This window comes from Capricornis sumatraensis, chromosome 6 (assembly GCF_032405125.1).
Source record: "Capricornis sumatraensis isolate serow.1 chromosome 6, serow.2, whole genome shotgun sequence".
Lineage (NCBI taxonomy): Eukaryota > Metazoa > Chordata > Mammalia > Artiodactyla > Bovidae > Capricornis > Capricornis sumatraensis.
This window is the reverse complement of record NC_091074.1, coordinates 84,666,453-84,682,282: the sequence shown is the minus strand read 5'-3', so window position 1 is coordinate 84,682,282 and position 15,830 is coordinate 84,666,453.

Below are 15,830 nucleotides of genomic sequence, written 5' to 3'. Positions count from 1 at the left end.
AGTGGGACACAACCTTCACTTCACTCACTCTAGAGGCAGTAGACTCCAGGACTGGGTCACCTCATGCCAAATAGCTAACAGGGTGGGAGCACAGCCCCCACCCTCTCATCAGTAGACAACTGGATTAAAGTTTTACTGAGCAAGACCCAGTTTTCCCCACAGTCAGTCCCTCCCATCAGGAAGCTTGCATAAGCCTCTTAGCCTCATCCACCAGAGGGCACACAGAGGAAACCGGGCAAGAATACCAGAGTGGGTTGCCATTTCCTTTTCCAGGGGATCTTCCCAGCCCAGGGATCTAACCAGCGACTCTTACGTCTCTTGCATATTGGCAGGTGGGTTCTTTATCGCTGCGTCACCTGGGAAGCCCATTAATAAGGAAAGAGTTAAATTTTTAAATTAAAAAAAAATTATATATTTATTTGGCTGCCCTGGGTTTAGGTTGCAGCACCCAGGGCCCCTGCATTGGGAGCACAGAGTGTTCACTGCTGGACCACCAGGGAAGTTCTAAATAAAAATGTTAAATATTCTTGGTTAATCTTACTACAGAGACAGACCACCACATTCTGTGTTCCTCCTGATGGGTTGCAATAGGAAATTAACAGGATTGCTTAAGAACTACTGTTGCCAGAAAATCAAACTTGATCTGAGCAAGCTTTTGGATCTTTTAAGTTTTCAGAAAATCCAGTGGCTAGAAGAACATATTAATGGTATAGCAGTGATGCACACAACCAAATGCAGAACCTAAGGAAAATGTTCTACTTTTTTCAGTAAACAAATAGCATGAAAAAAGAGAACTATTATATATTAAGGGATACTTGAGACAGGGATAGGAAGCAATGTAATGCATAAGGGTGTTTATATCCTAATTCAAAACAAGGCAACTGAGAAAGATAATCAGGGAGAGAATTCCCTGGCAGTCCAGTGGTTAGGGGCTTCCCAGGTGGCGATAATGGTAAAGAACCTACTTGCCAATGCAGTGAGCTTAATCCCTGGGTCGGGAAGATCCCCTGGAGGAGGGCATGGCAACCCACTCCAGTATTCTTGCCTGGAGAATCCCATGGACAGAAGAGCCTGGCAATCTATAGTCCATAGAGTTGCAAAGAGTCAGACATGACTGAAGTGACTTAGCATGCATGCACCAATGGTTATGTCTCAGCACTTTCATTGCCGGCAGGGTTCAGTCCCCACAAGCCATGGGGCACAGCCAAGAAAAAAAATGCCACTAAAAAAACACAAACACTGATAATTAGGGAAAACTTAACACTGACTGGATATTAGATAATAGTAAAGAATTACTATTACTTTTTCTAGATATAATAATGATATGAGTATGGACTTTTTTTTAATAATTACATTTTCTTTTAATCTTACCTCTTAGAGATATTTTATTTATAGATGAAGTAACATGATGTCAAGGATTTGTTTTAAAATAATCCTAAGGGAAACTTCCCCACTGGTCTAGTGGTTAAGAATCTGCACTTCTACAGCAGAGGGCACAGGTTATATCAATGGCTGGGGAACTGAGATCTCCTATCCTCGAGGTGTGGCCAAAATTAATTAATTAATAATAATTCAGAGGGTTAGATTATTTTAAAGAGCTATGTTGATAATCGTTGAAGCTGTCAGATGGGTTTATGGAGGCTTATTATGCTAGTCTTTCTAATCATGTAATATTAGGGAATTTTTTTATAATAAAAAGTGTTTTAAATGGTACGTAACAGGTAAGCCTATATGCAATGACATAGAATAATCAAAACATAGGCAATATTATTAATTAAGAAAGTTATAAGGCAGCTTCCATCTCTTGTAAAATTCATACATACTAGATTTAAGTATAGGAAAAATCTGAAATGTTATCACTAGACTATCACTAGTGGATCTCTTGGTGTGTGTGCTCAGTTGCTCAGTCATGTCTGACTCTTGGTGGCCCCATGGACTGTAGCCCGCTAGGCTCCTCTGTCCACAGAATTTTCCAGGCAAGAATACTGGAGTGGGTTACTGTTCCCAACTCCCGGGGATCTTCCTAACCCAAGGGTAGAACTCGTGTCTCTTTTGTCTCTTGCATTGGCAGACAGATTGTTTATCGCTAAAGCCACCTGGGAAGCCCATGGGTCTTTCTATTACCCCCTTTGGAATTTTGGCAGCAGAGTTTTAATGATTTTTTTTAAATTCCTTTGCTCATCTGTATTATCTACTAGTGTCATTTAAGATACACCTCTCCCAGGCTTCGCTGGTGGCTCAGTGGGAAAGAATCTACCTGCCAGTGCAGGAGACATGGATTCAATCCCTAATACGGGAGGATCCCACACGCTACTGGAGCAACTATTGAGCCTGTGCTCTAGAGTCTGGAAGCCCCAACTACTGAGCCTGCATGCCCTTGAGCCCCAGTTCTATAATAACAGAAACCTCTGCAGTGAGAAGCCCTTGACCATAGCAGAGAGTAGCCTCGGAGAGAGTAGCTTCTGATTTATGCAACTAGAGAAAAAGCCCAAAGCCCCAGCTCAGCCAAAAATAAATGAATAAAATTTTAAAAATAAAATGGAAATAAAACACACCTCAGTTTTTTCCCCAACATGTGCTGGTTGTGAATAAGTAGTTAGTAATAAAGGAGGAGAGAAATTTTTAAAAATGTTTATTTATTTATTTGGCTGCACTGAGTCTTAGGGTAGCACATGGGCTCTTCAGTACTTGTTGCAGCATGTGAGACCTTTCAGTTGCATTATGTGAATTCTTAGTTGCAGCATATGGGATCTAGATCCCTGACCAAGGATGGAACCCAGGCTCCCTGCATTGGGAACATGGAATCTTAGCCACTGAACCACCAGGGAAGTCCTGAGGAGAGAGAATATTGATTGCTCCTTTGCTCAAAAAAACGTAAAACAAAAATTCCTCACTTCCCTTTTCTGGGGCATGAACCTTTTGCTTAGGCCAGCCAACTCATCCAACTCTCTCAATTCACACAGCACTTCCCTTGTCAAAACTGCTCACAACCAGACTTCCCTGGCCATCTAGTGGTTACAACTTTGAGCTTCCAATGCAGAGGGTACAGCTTCAATCCTTGATATGGAAATTAAGATCCCACAAGCCATGCAGCAAGGCCAAAAAAAAATTGCTCACAACCAAAATCTTTCAAGGTGTGGTTCAGAGCCTAACTCTTTTAGGAAGTCTTCTGTGATCACACCCCTCTCAGGGAGCCCAGCTTCTCAGGGTCTTTCCAAGCTCAGGCAGGTACGTCATCATTCCCAGAGCCCCAGAGTCTTCTGGAGAGGCTGAGTAATTCCTTTGGGCCAATGAATTCATCATACACCCAGTAGGGGGAGCCAGAACTTACTTCCCAACCTCTGGAGGCACCACCCCTGTATAAGCAAACTCCATATGGAGTGTGATCAGAGATAGGTACAAAACATGTTTTTTAAGAGGGGAGGAAGAAGGAGTAGGCTGGGCTGTAATGTAAAGTCTTAAAGAAAGTTTTCTTATTTTGTTTTCTATAATGGACTCTTCAGAGTGACCATCCTTGAACCAAACTCCTCTATGCATTTATGTACAGATTTAACTTACAAAAATGTATGCACACAATTTCTCAAAAGTGTGTGTGTGTGTGTGTGTGTGTGTGTGTGTGTGTGTGTGTTTAAAGCCAGACAGACCTCACCATGCCAGGAACGAACAGGATGTTGCCATTGAATCTCCAAATTCAGTAAACTGAGCGTTGGAGGAATGAGGTAGGAGGCAGTCTGGAGAAAGACCACTGGGTCTAAGGTTGATGTTCCTAGTGGCATCCTGAATCCAGTCATAAACCAGCTATTTGACTGTAGGCTGTCTGAATCTCTCTGGGCTGATGGGGAACTTCTGCGATAAGAGGTGTGAAGGGGCTTTGAAATAGGGCACATGTGTGAAGCATTCTTAGGGTTCCCAACAGGCTGAGCCATCTGTTGAGATTTCACAGTCTCAGGAAGATGGCCAGCCTCCCTCACTCAAACTCAAGTCTAAATAATTATAACTATGGGGCAGCTAGGAGCATGGGAACTAGCTGGAGTTAACTTGGACGAAAAGCTCCAAGCCTTCAAGCATCCAGCCAGGCCTTTACCACAGCAGGAACCAGGAGCCCCTTTACCTTTCCTGCGCTCAGCCTCCCGTTTTAACCATGGAGAGAAGGAGGCTTAGCCACGTTGCCTATGCCAAAGGAAGCCATTATTTGGCCTTTCCCTAGGACACAGGGGACCTGAACAACCCTGGAGAAAGAAGCTGAAAGCAGGGCTCCTAGAGTCATAGATGGGATGTAATTTCTCTAAGAACTCTACTAGGAGCTGAGCTGGTAGAATTGGAGCTCAAGGAAAGAGATGTTTTTTAACTAATCAGGGTTAGGGTTTGATAAACGTTAGCTTTGCCCTCTATAGGTCCAGTTTGGGTTCATCTATGTTTGGCCACCTGATGTGAAGAGCAGACTCATTGGAAAAGACCCTGATGCTGGGAGAGATTGAAGGAAGAAGGCAAAGAGGGCCCCAGAGGATGAGATTGTTGGATGGTGTCACTGATTCAATGTACATAAACTTGGGCAAACTCCAGGAAATGATGAGGGACAGGGAAGCCTGGCATGCTGCAGTCCAAGGGGTCACAGAGTCAGACACGACAGAGCAAGTGAACAACAGCCATAATGTTTGGAGTCAGGTTCTGACTTGTGTTTTCTCTGAGGTCTTTCCCCTCTTTCTGCACTGTTAGTAGCTGACCGTGGCTACAGTTGAGGCCAGTTGTTTTCTGCAGGGGCTATTCCTCAACGGGACATGTCCAGGCCTGCAGGAACTGGCTTGACTTGCTTCTGAGAGTCTTAACTCCACCCCAGACTCCTCTGGCTTCAGGGAAAGGAGGAATCAGGGAAAGGGAGGAGGAAACAGGATACAGTCAAAGGTAACTGTGAAATCAGGAGAGGTAACTTTACTCTGAGGAAGGAGAAGTTTCCCGAGGTCTCCCTGAGCTTTCACCGAACTGTTTCCTCGCACAGCCCAGGACAGACTGCAGCCCTCTCTGTCTCTTGTCTAGTGGGCATCTCTGTTGATTCTCCAGAAAGTCTTTCCTGCCCAAAACCATCACACAGGTCTCCAGGAGGAGTCATCTATGGTCAGGCCTCACCCTTTGTAGACTAGACTCAGATTCCTTGAGGGCAGGGCCTAAGCTGTTGTAAGGTTCTCCCCCAGGTCTGTGTGGAGTCAGCACTGGGCTGAGGAGCAGAGCAGCCCCTGGATACTTCCATCCACCTATCTAGTCTCTGCTTCCCTCAGCATACGAGAGCAAAGTGCTCTAAATTGGAGCTTTGTTGCATCCTGTTGTATCTTATGTTCCTGGCAGCTTGCTGTATTGCACACTTTAAGGCAAATTTATGGGGCATAAATAGCATTGTTAAAAAATGTCAGTAAATAAAATGATGACAGGTTGGGCTTCCTTGCTGCCTCAGTGGTAAAGAATCCACCAGCCCGTGCAGGAGACACGGGTTCCATTGTTCCTCGACCCGGGAAGATCCCACATACCTCAGATCAACTAAGCCTGTGCTCCACAACTATTGAGCCTGTGCTCCAGAGCCCAGGAGCCACAACTACTGAGCTTACATGCTGCAACTACTGAAGCCCATGTACTCTAAAGTCTGTGCTCCGCAACAAGAGAAGCCACCACAATGAGAAGGCTGCTCACCGCAACTGGAGCGTAGCCCCTGCTTGCTGCAACTAAAGAAAAGCCCCATGCAGCCACAAAGACTTGGCACAAAAATAAATAAACAAAACAATTTTTTTAAAAAAGAAGCCAAAAAAATAAAATAAAATAAAATAAAAAAGAAGCCAGACACAAAATAAAATATTGATTAAAAAAAAAAGATGACAGTTGCTTCCTTTTAGTTCCAGATCTGTTCAGGGTCTCTTACCAACACACTTCCTTATCCTCTGGCTTCTGGTTAGTTTCAGCCAATGAAGGCTAAAGGAAGGGGAAAGAGGGATGTGAGATTGTTTATTCCACATCACAATCACACACCCCACCTTTCTAAAAGCAGGGTCTGAAGACACCTTTCCATATACTCTCTTCTCCATCCCATTGTCTCCTCAGTTCAGTTCAGTCGCTCAGTCGTGTTCGACTCTTTGCAACCCATGGACTGCAGCATGCCAGGCTTCCTGGTCCATCACCAACTCCTGGAGCTTGCTCAGATTCATGTGTATCAAGTCAGTGATGCCATCCAACCATCTCATCTTCTGTTGTCCCCTTTTCTTCCTGCCTTCAATCTTGCCCAGCATCAGGGTCTTTTCCAGTGAGTCAGTTCTTCGCATCAGGTGGCAAAAGTATTGGAGCTTCAGCTTTAGCATCAGTCCTTCCAATGAGTATTTAGGACTGATTTTCTTTTGGATTGACTGGTTGGATCTCCTTGCAGTCCAAGGAACTCTCAAGAGTCTTCTCCAACACCACAGTTCAAAAGCATCAGTTCTTCGATGTTCAGCCTTCTTTATAGTCCAACTTTCACATTCATACATGACTAGTGGAAAAACCATAGCTTTGACTAGGTGGACCTATGTTGGCAAAGTAATGTCTCTGCTTTTTAATATGCTGTCTAGGTTGGTCATAGCTTTTCTTCCAAGGAGCAAGTGTCTTTTAATTCCATGGCTCCAGTCATCATCTGCAGTGATTTTGGAGCCCAAGAAAATAGTCTCTCACTGTTTCCATTCTTTCCTCATATATTTACCATGAAGCAATGGGACTAGATGCTATGATCTTTGTCTTTTGAATGTTGAGTTTTAAGCCAGCTTTTTCACTCTTCTTTCACTTTCAAGAGGCTTCTCAGTTCCTCTTCACTTTCTGCCATAAGGGTGGTGTCATCTGCATATTGAGGTTATTGATATTTCTCCTGGCAATCTTGATTCCAGCTTGTGCTTCACCTAGCCCAGCATCTTACATGATGTACTCTGCATAGAAGTTAAATAAGCAGGGTGACAATATACAGCCTTGACATATTCCTTTCCCAGTTTGGAATCAGTCTGTTGTTCCATGTCCAGTTCTAACTGTTGCTTCTTGAGACCAGCATACAGATTTCATAGGAAGCAGGCAAAGTGGTCTAGTATTCCCATCTCTTTAAGAATTTTAAGAATTGTCTCCTCAGGTCCCATAATGATCAATTTCCCCCTGTCACTGGCCTGGGGATTATCCTTTGTCTCATGCTGGGACCCTGATAGACGGGGCAAGTACCACTGAGATGTATGAATTACCACCTAACCTAGCTCTGTCACTTATCTGTGGCACCTTACGTTACTCAGCCTTTCTGAGCTTCGGTTTCCTCCTTTGTAAAGCACTGCAGGGAGGGAAAGGGTAAGCTGAGATCATTTTCAGCTTTTAGACTCTTCAGTTCCAAGGGGATAAGTGTAGCTCCTATTAGAATTTAACCAGGAGACTCATGGGCCTGAATGAAAAAGTATGTAGAATTATTCCATTGGGCATCTGGATGTAGGAGTTACAGAGGTTACCTCAGAGTTAAAAATTGGTGGGAAAAGGCAAAGAATACCTCCAGGGATTTCCCTGATGGTCCAGTAGTTAAGAATCTGCCTTCCAATGCAGGGGACATGAGTTTGATCCCTGGTCAGGGTACTGAGCCCCCACCTGACTCAGGGCAACTAAGCCCCATGATTGGCAACCACTGAACCCTTGCACCACAGCAGGAGAGTCTGCGTGCTGCAACTAACACCCAAGGCAGCAAAATAAAAATTGTTTTTTATTTTGGAAAGGAAAGGAATATTTTAAAAGGAAAGGAAGAAATACCTCCATCTGTGCTGCATGTGTGTTTATTTTAAACATGATCCTTTCCAAGAAATTCTTAGCATGTGGTCGGAGTCTGCTCTTAGTTCATCTTCAGCCCTGTTTGTATTTGTTTTTTCTTGTTAGAAAATGTAGGAAAAATCTTTTTCTCTTGATGTTTTTTTCTTTTCCTCAGTCTCTCTGTTTCTATTAATCTAGTCTCTCTCTGTATTTGTTTTCTTCTTTTTATTCCTCTTTCTCTCCAATAAAACAAAGAAAAGGAAAGGAAAAAAAGGTATTCCCCTCAGCACCTACTTAGCCGGGGAGAACCGAAAGTTCCTGAAGGAAGGCTCCTGGCAGGCATCCAAATGAAGTGGTTGAAACTGACCAGCACCTGGAGCTGCCAGTCACAGGGAGAGTCCCAGTGCTGGAAACTTTTGGCTCTGGAAGAGTTTTCCCAGACAGACCCAGACTGACAATTTTAACTTTACACTTTGGACTGAGTCCACTATGGAATCTACCTGGCTGTCTCTTGTACCCCTTGGTGGCTTGTACCTGTGATTTCAGGAAAAGTACTTGAAAACCAGAGAGGGAGGCTGAAATTTCTCTTTAACTGGAGTCATAGAAAGCCCTAAGATTTCTAGAGCTGGAAGAACTTCAGAGATTATTTATACTGAAACCTCTATGTTTTACAAATACAGGAACTAAGATCCTGGAAGAGGAAGGGTCTTGCCCAACGACACACAGTAAATTAACAGCAGTGTTGAGCTAGTCACTCAGTTCAGTTCAGTCGCTCAGTCGTGTCCAACTCTTTGCCACCCCATGAATCACAGCACGCCAGGCCTCCCTGTCCATCACCAACTCCCAGAGTTCACTCAGACTCGCGTCCATCGAGTTCGTGATGCCATCCAGCCATCTCATCCTCTGTCGTCCCCTTCTCCTCCTGCCCCCAATCCCTCCCAGCATCAGGGTCTTTGCCAATGAGTCGTCACTCAGTCATGTCCAATTCTTTGAGACCCCTTGGACTGGAGCCCATCAGGCTCCCTTTGTCCATGGGTTTTCTTCAGGCAAGAATACTGGAATGGGTTGCCGTTTCCTCCTCCAGGGGATCTTCCTGACCCAGGGATCAAACCTCTGTCTCCTGCATTGCAGGCAGATTCTTTACCATCTGAACCACCTGGGAAGCCAGCAGTTTAAAAGGTACAAAATTAAAGGTACAAAATGCCTGTTAATCCTCATCACAACCCTATGGAGGCAGTATTAGTATCATCACCTTCTTATTTTACAGATGAAAAAACAGGCCCAGAGAGGAAAAGGACTTGCTTGCACTGAAGTCTATGTTCTCTGCTAATTCACGCTACCACCCCCAGGATGATGATGTAGCTTGCTGTAGCCTGACAAACTCTGAGGCTTGAATGATGGGGGGAATATTCCTATCGCAGAAATCAGCAAATGTTACAATCAGCTTGTTTTGTTGATTGTTATGGCTTAAGAAAGTGATGAAGGACTTCCCTAGTGGTCCAGTGGTTAGGAGCTCACTGGCTAAAGCAGAGGACATGGGTTTGATCCCCAGTCAGGGAAGATTCCATATGCTGTGGGTCAACTAAGCCTGTATGCCACAACTACAGAGCCCATGCTCTAGGGCCTGCAAGCCACAACTAGTCCACATGCTGCAACTACTGAAGCTCACACGCCACAGAGCCTGTGCTCCACAACAAGAGAACCTACTGCAATGAGAAGCCCGCATACCACAAGTAGAGAGGAGCTCCAAGAAAGTGATGAAGATCCAGAGGAACAGGAAGATGCAGAGTCTCCCCCGACCCCACCGATGAGAAAGATGGAAGGATCACCCCCCAAACACCCTTGGATTTAAACTAGTTTCCAGATGGATCTTATTCTCTCTCATGTATAACCTTTAAAGTAAACTCCTTTGTTCTTAAGTCTTCCCCATATCAATAAAGATCATTTCTGGGCTGTGTGTGTGTGTGTTTAGATATAATTTCTATAAAATAAAATGCAGAGATATTAACAGTTGAGTTTTTACAGTATATATCCCCAGGCAACCACAAGTCAAAATGAGACATAGATCATTCTCATCATTCCAGAAAGTTCACTCAAGCCTCTAACCAATAAAATATACACCACAGCATCCAACCTGCCCTTCCCCAACCACTTTCTGATTTCTTTCACGTACATAGGATTTCAGCCTTTCAGCTGCTCAAGCCAAAAACCTCAGAGTCATCCTTCACTCATCTTCTCTCACACCCCACATCCATAGTGTTTCTTGTCAGGTAGATTTTCAAAATATACCCAGCATTGAATCACTTCTCATCAACTCCACTGGTGCCTCTTTAGTCCAAGCCACATCATCTCTTGCATTCTGACTGGTCTCTGCTTCCTCATCTTCCCAAGCTCCTCTCTTCTCTCTACAATCTGTTCACACAGATACCTGAGACATCCTTTGTCATGTAAATTCAGGTCATGACACAACTCTGTAAAACTCTCCAATACTTGCCATCTCTCAGGATAGACTCAACCTCAGTCTCTACCATTGGCCTTTTTGGATCTTGATCTCCTGTTCCTCACTGGTTAACTGGGCTCCAGCGAAACCAGCCTCTTTACTGTTCCCTGGTTACACAAGCATATTCCCTTCTCACAGCTTTGGCCCTTGCTGGTTTCTCTACTTGAGATGCTCTTCACATGGCTTATTTCCTCAGTTCATTCAGGTCTCTGCTCAGCTGTTATCTAATTATAGAGAACTTCCCTGACTGCCCATTCGAAATGGCATATTCCCTGACATTCCAACTCCAGACTCTGTTTATTTTTTCTTCCTAGTCCTTAAGACCTTACATTATATTACATCTGCTTATTTGTCTTTTTTTCCCCCAATGAATGTGCTGGCAAAATGTTTAACAACTAGCTGTCTGTAAAATGTGAATGTGTTATAAAACAGTTCATGTGCCTGACGCACAGTGAAGGTAAACAAACCAGAACATCGGCCTTTTGAGGAGAAAAAGGCTTATTGCAGGACCAAGAAAAGAAAACAGATGGCTCATGCTCTAAAACTCTAAACTCTCTCATAGTATTTGGGGAAAGGTTTTTTTTTTTTTTTTAGGCAAAATTTGGAGTGAGGGCTGCAGGATGTGTGACTTTCTTCTGATTAGTTGGTGGTGAGATAAGAGGGCGGTGCTCCAAGGATCTTGGATCTTTGGGATCCAAGCTCTTCAGGATCTCAGCCTGAAGTTACCATCCTCTACCTGGGTGGGGATCCTAGTTCCCACAGAATAACTCACAGATATTATTTTCTTTGCTGTTAAAGTGCTGCACTCAATATGTCAGCAAATATGCAAAACTAAGCAATTTCCACAAGACTGGAAAAGGTCAGTTTTCATTCCAGTCCCAAAGAAGGGCATTGCCAAAGAATGTTCAAACTAACTACTGTACAGTTGCGCTCATTTCACATGCTAGCAAGGTCATGCTCAAAATCCTTTAAACTAGGCTTCAGCAGTATGTTAACCGGGAAATTCCAGATGTACAAGCTGGGCTTGAGAAAGACAGAGGAACCAGAGATCAAATTGCCAACATGTTGGATCCTGGAGAAAGCAAAAGAGTTTCAGAAAAACATCTACTTCTTTTTCATTGACTATGCTAAGGCCTTTTACCGTGTGGATCACAACAACTGTGGAAAATTCTTAAAGAGATAGCAGTTCCAGACCACCTTACTTGTCTCCTGAGAAACCTGTATGTGGGTCAAGAAGCAGAGTTAGAACTGGACATGGAACAACTGACTGGTTCAAAATCAGGAAAGGAGTATATCAAGGCTGTATATTATCACTGTGCTTATTTAATGTCAACTACAAACTGGCTCTTGCCAAAGGCATTTGCCAGTGACTGAACAACAACTACAAGGGTATTTGCCATCTGCTTCTGCGGAGATTGAACCATGTGCTGCTGCAGCTGTTGACCTTTGACATGCCCTGAAAGGAGTTCAGGGTGAAGAATGAAGCACTCTGTGCTCCAGGGAAACTGGTGGAACAGGTCTTCAGATAGATATTTTCAGGAGCTGGTTTTCATGATCCGAATCCTTGCACCTCCTCATATCTAGAAAAGCACACTAAATCCCTTCATTGTGGCATCAGTTCCTCATGACCAACCAGCAGAAAACCTTTTGTAAAATAAGCACTTGGCTGCATTAAACTCCTGCTTCATCAAAATCATATGTACTGACCTTCCCCCGCTACCTTTTTGGAACAGTTTCTCAAAGCTATCTGAGAGGTGTTAGCTAGGACTGTCTCCCAGACTGCAGTCTTCATTTTGCCTCAGATAAAACCTAACTAGCAGCTCTCATCTTGTGCATCCTTTTTTAGTTGATATTAACTTCTATGCAGAGATTTTTATTGTTGTTGTTTAGTCCCTAAGTCGTGTCCAACTCATTTTCAACCCCATGCGTTATTGAGTCCAAGGACTGTCTGCTCACTGCACAACAGGCAAATTAACCAAGAGAGAGGAGGTAAGGAATATGACTTTATTCAGAAAGCTGGCTGACTGAGAAGAAGGCAGACTAATATCTCAAAATAATCATCTTGTCAAGATCTGGATTTGTTGTTCAGTTGCTCAGTTATATTCGACTCTTTGCGACCCCATGGACTGAAGCACGCTAGGCTTCCCTGTCCACTATCTCCACGAGTTAGCTTAAACTTGTGTCTGTTGAGTCGGTGATGCCATCCAACCATCTCATTTTCTTCTTCATTTGTTAAAACAGGTCACAAGAGTCAGGAAAATATTTATTTATGTTTCTCAGTTTATTGTAAAGGATATTATAAAGAATACAGATGAGCAGCCAGATGAAGAGGTACACAGGGCAAGGTCTGGAAGGATCCTGAGTGCAGGAGTAGAACTATGGTATGACACCTTCCGGACCAGAAGCTCATAAATCTTCCCTGAGGTCAGTGGGCAGGACTGAAACTCTCTAATCATTGGGACTTCCTGATCACCAGTCCAATACTGAGCCTGTGTAGGAAACCTCCCCAGGTCAACCAGTAGCATAACTAAGATGGGAGAGAGTAGTAGTAGTAGTCGTCGTCGTCATGGCTCAGTCGTGTCCAGCTCTTTGTAATCCCGTGGCCTGTAGCCTGCCAGGCTTCTCTGTCCATGGAATTCTCCAGGCAAGAATACTGGAGTGGGTTGCCATTCTCTTCACCAGGGGATTTTCCCAACCTGGGGATCTAATCTGGGTCTTCTGCATTGCAGGGAGATTCTTTACCATCTGAGCTACAGGGAAGCCCTAAGGTAGGAGAGAAAGGGCTTATTGTGAATAACAAAAGACAGACAGTCCTACCACTGAAATAAACACAAAGATTTTATTAGCTTTCTTCCAGGAACCAGGGCTCAAGTACAGATGGTCTTCTAGCCCTCTGTATCTGTGCATTCCCATCTGCAGATTCAACCAAGGGAGGATGGAAAACACTCAGGGGAAGAAAAAAAAATTCCACCAACTTCCAAAACCTAAAACTTGAATTTTCTGGACACCAACAACTGTTTACATAGCTTTAAATTATATTAGGTATTATAAGTAATCTGGAGGTTAAGTTAAAGTATACAGGAGTGGGAATTCTCTGGTTGTCCAGTAGTTAGGACTCTGAGTTTTCATTGCAGAGAGTGTGTATTCAGTCCCTGGTCCAGGAAATAAGATCTAACAAGCTGCCGGTGCAGCTGAACAGAAAATACAAGGGAGAATGTTAAATGCAAATACCATGCCATTTTATATAATGTACTTGAGTATCTATGGATGAATCCTCTGGGTGGGTGGGGTGGGGTGGGATCCTGGAGCCAATCCCCTCTAGATATTGATGAAATGAAATTCATATTTAATGCCAAGACAAGAAAATTTAAACAAAATTTTTCTTTGCCTGTTTGGGCCTCCTCCCTCCCCTTTATTGTGTACTATGCATCTACATAGTAATTCCCTGGTGGCTCAGATGGTAAAGAATTTGCCTGCAATGAGGGAGAACCACGTTCGATCCCTGGGTTGGGAAGATTACCTGGAGAAGGGAAAGGCCACCTACTCCAGTGTTCTGGCCTGGAGAATTCCATGGACTGTGTAGTCCATAGGGTCACAAAGAGTTGGACACCACTGAGCGACTTTCACTTTCACTTTCTTTCAAGAGTCACTACTGCTTAGGAGATAGTTCAGTTCAGTTGCTCAGTGGTATCTGACTCTTTGTGACCCCATGGACTGCAGAACACCAGGCCTCTCTGTCCATCACCAACTCCCAGAGTTTACTCAAACTCATGTCCATTGAGAGCGGTGATACCATCCAACCATCTCATCCTCTGTTGTCCCCTTCTCCTCCCACCTTCAATCTTTCCCAGCATCAGGGTCTTTTCCAGTGAGTCAGTTGTTCGCATCAAGTAGCCAAAGTATTGGAGTTTCAGCTTCAGCATCAGTCCTTCCAATAAATACTCAGGACTGGTTTCCTTTAGAATGGACTGGTTGAATGTCCTTGGAGTCCAAGGGACTCTCAAGAGTCTTCTCCAACATCACAGTTCAAAAGCATCAATTCTTCAGAGAATTCTTAGGAGATAATCTTCCTTCTTAATCTTGCAGGGGGCCAACTCCACCCAGGACTTGCTACTTTGTACCTGTAGATCTGGATTGTGTAAACAGTCCATGATACATCATTTGTCTCAAAAACTTCTACAATTGTGCTTTGACTTCCAAGGGGAGAATAGTCCTCACAGCTTTCTAAGAGACTGTCTCCCAGACTATAATCCTCAGGTTAGCTCTAGTAAAATTTTCCATTTCTTTCTTAGGTTGACTTTTTTTTAACTGGAGGATAATTGCTTTACAATGTTGTGTTTACAATGTCTTTACAATGGGCTTCTCTGGTGGCTTAGCTAGTAAATAATCCACCTGCAATTCAGGACCTGGGTTCGATCCCTGGTTTGGGAAGATCCCCTGGAGAAGGGACTGGCTACACACTCCAGTATTCTGGCCTAGAGAATTCCATGTACTGTATAGTCCATGGGGTCGCAAAGAGTCAGACATAACTGAGTGACTTTCACTTATTTCACAATGTTGTGTTGGTTTGCTGTACAACAACATGAATCAGCTATAAGTACACACATATCCTCTCCCTCTTGAGCCTCCCTTCCACTCCTGCCTCATCCCACCCCTCTAGGTCATCACAGAGCACCAACGTGAGCTCCTTGTGGTGCCTGTAGATTGAATTTTTTTTTAAGTAATTTATTTATTTGGCTGCATCAGGACTTAGCTGCAGCATGCAGACCCTCTTTGTGGTGTGTGGGCTACTTGTTGCAGTGCGCCAGCTTCTCTAGTTGCAGCGCATGGGCATAGTTGCCCAGCACCATGTGGGACCTTAGTTTCTCAACCAGGGATTGAACCTGTGTCCCCTCCATTGTAAGGTAGATTCTTAACCTCTGGACCACCAGGAAAGTTAATTTTCTTAGATTGACTATTATTAACTTTTTCATCAACAGTACTGAGGGACAACTATATATTTGGCTTTAAGTTTTTAAAAAATTTCATTGGAGTATAGTTGATGAGGAACCTGGAGGGCTACAGCCCATAGGGTTGCAAGGAGTCAGACACGACTGAAGTGACTTAGCATGCATGTACATGCATAGTTGATGTATAATATTATGTGAATTACAATTGAGTAATATAGTGATTTACACTTTTTAAAGGTTATACTCCATTTATATTTATTATAAAATATTGGCTATATTTCCTGTGTTGTACAATATATCCTTATAGGTTTTTTTTTTTTTTTCCACACTGTATGGCTTGTGGGATCTTAGTTCCCTGAAAAGGGATTGAACCTGGGCCCACAGCAGTGAAAACACCAAGTATTAACCACTGCATGGCCAGAGAATTCCCTGTAGTTTAATTTATACATAATAGTTTGTTCTTCTTCATCCTTTCCCTTATATTGTCCTTGCCCCCTTCCCCTTCTCCACTGGTAACCACTAGTTTGTTCTCTGTATCTGTGAATCCGCTTCCTTTATGTTATATTCACTAGTTTGCTGTATTTTTTTTTAGATCCAATATATTG